Raw genomic sequence first — 6,664 nt, 5'->3', positions numbered from 1 at the left:
GATGAAATCATAGCATTCAAATTTTCTTTATTTTCTGGGCCTTATTTTCCAACTGTATAAAAGGACTGGGTGATTTCTTAGCTTTTAATAAGGATATAATTAAAAATACAGGTTTCTGCCTACTTAAGTACTTAATCAGATTTCTATGAACTTTCTATTTATGTACAAATTATAATTTAGTCTTAAGCTGTGTCATATTCAACATTATTATCTATTTGAGATTTTAGGAAACAACTTATTTGGCAGTAACATCAAACTTACAGAAAAATTGCAGGAACAGCACAAAAAAACTCCTGTATATTCTTCATTTACAACCTCCATTGAGGTTTTACCATTGTCCCGCTGGTATCTTCTATAGTGTAAGGCTCCGGGATCACACCCTGCAACCAACTGTCATGTCTCCCTAGGGTTTTTCAATCTGGAACAGTCACTTAGTCTTCCTTTCATTTTCATTTCCTTTTCAGATCACAGATCAGTCATTTTGTAGACTTTCCTTCTGCTTCTGTTTTTGAAATTTTTCCTTATGATAAGGTTATGCAGTTTTTGGTAAAAATGTTACAGAAGTGATGCTCCATTCCAATTGGATGGCACTTGATGTTGATTTGTCCCCTCATTGGTGGTGTAAATTCTGATCACTTGATTGCTTGAGGAGTCTCCATAGTGAAGTTGCTTTTTTTTTTTTTTTTTTTTTTGTATTTAAGTAAGTGTTTTTAATGAAGATACTTTGAAACCGTACAAATATATATTCCACTCCTCACTTTCACCCGCAAGTTTTAGTGTCCATTGATTTATCATGCTTGAATTATCAGTATGATGGTTTCTAAGTGGTGCTTTTTCTTTCTTTCTTTCTTTTCTTTTTTTAAAGATTTTATTTATTTATTTGACAGAGAGAGAGAGAGATCACAAGCAGGCAGAGAGGCAGGCAGAGAGAGGGGGAAGCAGACTCACTGTTGAGCAGAGAGCCCGATGCCAGGCTCAATCCCAGGATCCTGAGATCACAACCTGAGCCGAAGGCAGAGGCTCAACCCACTGAGCCACCCAGGCGCCCCTAAGTGGTGCTTTTTTCTAATTCTCTGATTTCTTCCACATTTATTAGCTATTGTTATAAGCAGAGTTTTCTTTTCTCTCCATTTATTTATTCACTTACTTACTTATATCAGTGTAGACTTATTGATTCCTATTTTATTCATAGTTTATAATCTGCAATTGTCATTATTATTTTGACATTTGAATCGGCCTGGACTTGACATTAAGTTGCTCCTTTAAGCTGGTTTCTGTGTCCTTTTGACATGTTTTCCCCATTGTTTAAGCATTTCCTTACTTCTTGGGGTCAAAAAATGTTTTAGCCTGACCTTGTACTCTTCTTGCCTGGCCCTGGATTCAGCCATTCCCCCAAGAAGCCCTACTTCTTTTAGTGTAAAGTGAAATTTACAAACCAAGATCAGGGTGCTCAATGTGTTCATTGCAATTGGGATGTTGTTCCCAGGTCAGAGCTTAGTAATACACACAAGTACACACATCCCATTGCATCTGTATTTATACATTCTGAGAATATAAGTTCATATTAATAACTCCAGTACCTTGGGGTTCTTCTCAGTAATTGAGAAACCTGGTTCTCATTATCACCAATGTATTTACTCATATGCTTGATCCTTTTTATATAACCAACTACTGATCTTGTCAGACCACGCCTGCTGCCCTGTTCCAACACTATCTTCACGTGGGCTGTTGTTACCTGATATAACTAGGCTTCTTCACCACATGGCTCCAACATCATCTTTACCAGGTGTCATTACTGAGCTGCTCAGCCTGCCTTTTCTCCACAGCTTTGATATCATTGTCCTGCAGGCCACTGTTACTGTGCCTAATGAATTTTGGACTAAGAAAGGAAAAAAGGAAGGAAGGAAGAATGGAGACTGAAGAAATTATAGATTAAAATAGATAACAGGGATTTTAACAATCACTAAAGTTAGGATGCATGCCCATGGTTTGCTATTTATTCTTTACTAAATTTCATATTAAAGTGTACTTTCCCAGAAAATTAGAATAATCCCACCTTTAAAAGAGAAATATACAGGCTTGAAATACTATTTAAAAAGCATTTAAAAAAGAGTCTAGGGGTGCCTGGGTGGCTCAGTGGGTTAAGCCGCTGCCTTCGGCTCAGGTCATGATCTCAGGGTCCTGGGTTCGAGTTCCGCATCGGGCTCTCTGCTCAGCGGGGAGCCCGCTTCCCTTCCTCTCTCTTTGCCTGCCTCTCTGCTTACTTGTGATCTCTCTCTGTCAAATGAATAAATAAAATCTTAAAAAAAAAGGCACAATGAAAATGATTGCATGTAACCTGGATTTGGCATATGAAGTCATACATATATCTAATATAACAGATAAATGCGGCCTCCCACTATGAATACCTTAGAAGTAAATATAGCATGGGTTCTGTCTTAAACTGCCTGAGTTGCCTTTGTATGATTGGTTAAGTTAATCAAACTCTATGTGCCTTAGCTGCCTCATCTGTAAAATGTGAATAGTAACAGTATTTATCTTCTGGGGTGATTTTGAGGATTAAATAAGTTGATAAATGTAAGATAAGTTGATAAATGTAATGTCTGATATTTAGTAAACATTATCATAATTGTTGCTATTATTATTACTATTTTTATTGCCAAATCCTTTTTTTAATACAAATATTTATTTGAATTTTTACTGTCATATCTCTAACTTCTTTAAAAACCCTCACAAACCTTAGTTTATGATATAAATGTGATATAAATGTATAAGTACATTTATACAAGTATTTATTATTTGAATTTTTACTATATCTTTAACTTCTTTAAAAGCCCTCACAAACCTTCCCTAAACTTAATTTGCAATATTTTTTTCTCTACATAAACTAGTAATTTGATTTTCTCCTTTTCCTTCTCCTACATTTTGGAAATGAGTTAGTCTATGTCCCTCATCCCTACAACTCAATTCTGCTTTGTTTTTACCCATTTATGCTGTTTGTGCATAAATATCTGAGTTCTGAACTCAGATAAGACTTTGGGGACTTTGTAGAATCTAGAACATCAGAAGATCACACAACGGTTCTTTTGTTGTGGGCTCTGGACTTGGCTGTGTGACCTCGTGAAAGTGTTCAAATACCTTGATCCCCAGTTTTCTTCAACTATAAAATGGAACTAAGTAGTGTTACCTCATAGAGCTTGAGTTGCTTCATAGGGCTACCAATTTAATGAATGAATGAATGAATTAAATTTAGATCTAATTGACATATAACATTATATTAACTTCAGGTGTACAATATAATGGCTTGATATTTGTGCTTATAGCAAAATGATCACCATCATAAGTCTAGTTAACATCTATCACCACACAGAGTTACCATATTTTTCTTCTGATGAGAATGCATAAGATACACAGTCTAAGCAACTTGCAAATGTATGGTATGGTATTGTTAACTATACCATGTTGTACATTGTATTCCCTATTTATTTGTTTATTTATTATTTATTTTTTTAATAACTGGAAGTCTGTACTTTTTAACCCTCTTCAACAACTTCACTTATCCCACCACCTCCAGTTCTTACAACTACCAATCTATTTTCTGTATTCATGAACTCATTTTTTTGTTTTTGTTTTTTGTTTTTTTTTAGATTCCACTCATAAGTGGGATCAAGTGAGATTTTTCTTTTTCTTGTCTAACTTATTTCACCAAACATAATGTCCTTAAGTTCTATCCAAGATGTTGCAAATGGCAAGATTTAACATTCTTTTTGTGGCTGAGTAATATTCCATTGTATGTATATAACACACCTTCTTTATCCATTCATCTAACAATGAACACTGAGTTGTTTCCATATCTTGGCTATGGTAAATAATGTTGCAACAAACATAGCGGTGCATAGGTCTTTTCAAATTAGTGTTTTCATTTTCTTCAGTTAAATACCCAGAAGTGGAATTGTTGGATCATATGGTATTTTGTTTTTAACTTTTTGAGGAAACTCCATACTGTTTTCTACAGTGGCTGCTCTAATTTACATTCCCATCAAAAGTACACAAGGGTTCCCTTTTCTCCACATCCTTGCCAATAGTTGTTACTTCTTATCTTTTTGATGATAGCCATTCAATTTGTGTGAGGTGACATCTCACTGTAGTTTTACATTTCTCTGATGATGAGTGATGCTAAGCACTTTTTATGTACCTGTTAGCTATCTGGATGTCTTTTCTGGAAAAAGACCTATTCAGATCTTCTGTTCATTTTTTTTTTTTTAAAGATTTATTTATTTATTTATTTGACAGAGAGATAGCACAAGTGAGCAGAGCAGCAGGCAGAGAGAGAGAGAGAGATAAGCAGGCTCTCTGCTGAGCAGGCAGCCCGATGCAGGGCTCGATCCCAGTACCCTGGAATGATGACCTGAGCCGAAGGCAGCTGCTTAACCACCAACCCAGCCGCTTAACCAATTGAGCCACCCAGGCACCCCTCTTCTGTTCATTTTTAAATTGGACTGGTTTTTTGCTATTGATTTGTATGAGTTCTTTACATATTTCAGACATTAACTCCATATCAGATATATGATTTGCACATATTTTCTCCCATTTAGTGGTTGCTCTTTCAGTTTGTTGGTGGTTTCCTTTAGTGTGCAGAACTTTTTAGTTTATTTTTACTTTTATTGCTTTGCTTTTGATTTCAAATCTAAAAAATCATTGCCAAGATCAGTATCAAGGAGCTTACTGCCTATATATTTTTGTAGGATTTTTATGTTTTCATGTTTAAGATTAAATCTTTTATCCATTTTGAGTTAGTTTTTATTTATGGTGTAAGATAGTAGTTTGGTTTCATTCTCTTGCATGTGGCTCTCCAGTTTTCCTAACAACATTTATTTTAGACTGTCCTTTCTTCTTTGCTATAAATTAATTAGCTATATATATATGGATTTATTTCCAGCTTTGCTATTCTATTCCATTGATCTGTGTGTGTTATATGTCATTTAAATGAGACAATTTCTTTGAACACTTAGCACAATATCCAAAAAATGTTAGTTATGATTATGATTATGATACAAAACTGGAGGGGTTGATTCTGGCTTCCTCTATTTTAACTTTCTTCTCTCCCTCAGATGTTTTTCTTCCAGATCTTAAATAGTAGTTCTAATGCTGAGAAAAATAACTATATGCAGCTTCAAAAAGTTAGTGTTTGTGGGGAAAAACTACAATATTGCATGTTTTAGAAGGATATGTGAATTTAGGATTGTGGAGTCCATGACTGACAAATACTGAGAGCCAGTATAATGTTTTTAGGAGGGTAGAATCTGGAGGCATACAGCCTGGGTTTTAATTCTTGTTTTTCTGCTCCCTAATTTGTGCGATCTTGGGCAAGTTACTTAACGTCTCTGTGCATCAGTTTCTTTATGTATAAAGAAACTGGGTTTGAAATATCAAAATATTTAATAAAGAGTTATTTTCTAAGACTGTTGTGAGAATTCAATAAGTTAAAATATGTAAAAGAATTTAGATGGGGGCCTAGCCTTTAGTAAGCACTGTACACATGTTAATTCTTCAACTACTGATCTTTAATGGCTTTTCCATCAGCATGGGAGGTTTTCCTGTGACCACAATCAAATTGTTCTTATTTCCTTTATACTCAAAATGTTCTTTTCCTTTACATTTAGAAAGCTAAATTTTTTAAAATTTTTTTCCAATTTATTTATTTTCAGAAAAACAGTATTCATTATTTTTTCACCACACCCAGTGCTCCATGCAAGCCGTGCCCTCTATAATACCCACCACCTGGTACCCCAACCTCCCACCCCCCTGCCACTTCAAACCCCTCAGATTGTTTTTCAGAGTCCATAGTCTCTCATGGTTCACCTCCCCTTCCAATTTACCCAAAAGCACATACCCTCCCCAATGTCCATAACCCTACCCCCTTCTCCCATAGTGTATGTATTATGTATATATTATAATGATGTACATATTACACAATTATATTATTTATACAATAATTCTTTTACTTACCCATTTTACTGACACAATATGATTGATTGTGGTGTAGGAGAAACTTTTTCTCTTTAGCCTCTATCTGTATGAATAAGTGAGATGAGAGTAGAACCAAAGCACATCTCTGATGTGATTCATTGGGGGATGTCTAGATGGCTGAGAAGCAGTGATAGATGTTTCCCCTTTTCCTCCATGTGACTCAGATGCTTAAACAGGCATGGAGAACTGAGTCAACTGAATGTTTTGGCTCAGTCCATTTTGTTTGTGGCATAAAATCCCACAATCTTAAATCTCTGGTGCTGTTTTCTTCTAGCTGTTTAGTGCACCTGAGGTTAAAGTTTTATATTTTAGACTGAAAGTCACTAGCAAAAGAGATTTTTTTGAATGGGTTTCAAACTTTTTTCATATAATACCTATTTTTTTTGCAAAGTTTTTTGTTTATTTTAGATAAATTAGGCTTTGGATATAATCACTTTTTAAAACATAGATTATAATTAATACCTGTTCAGATTTTTTTTAGTGTTTTTTTTTCAATTTATTTATTTTCAGAAAAACATTATTCATTATTTTTTCACCACACCCAGTGCTCCATGCAAGCCGTGCCCTCTATAATACCCACCACCTGGTACCCCAACCTCCCACCCCCCCGCCTGTTCAGATTTTTTATTAACAT

The sequence above is a fragment of the Neovison vison genome, chromosome 4 (genome assembly GCF_020171115.1).
Source record: "Neovison vison isolate M4711 chromosome 4, ASM_NN_V1, whole genome shotgun sequence".
In the NCBI taxonomy this organism is placed as follows: Eukaryota; Metazoa; Chordata; class Mammalia; order Carnivora; family Mustelidae; genus Neogale; species Neogale vison.
This window is presented reverse-complemented; position numbering follows the sequence as displayed.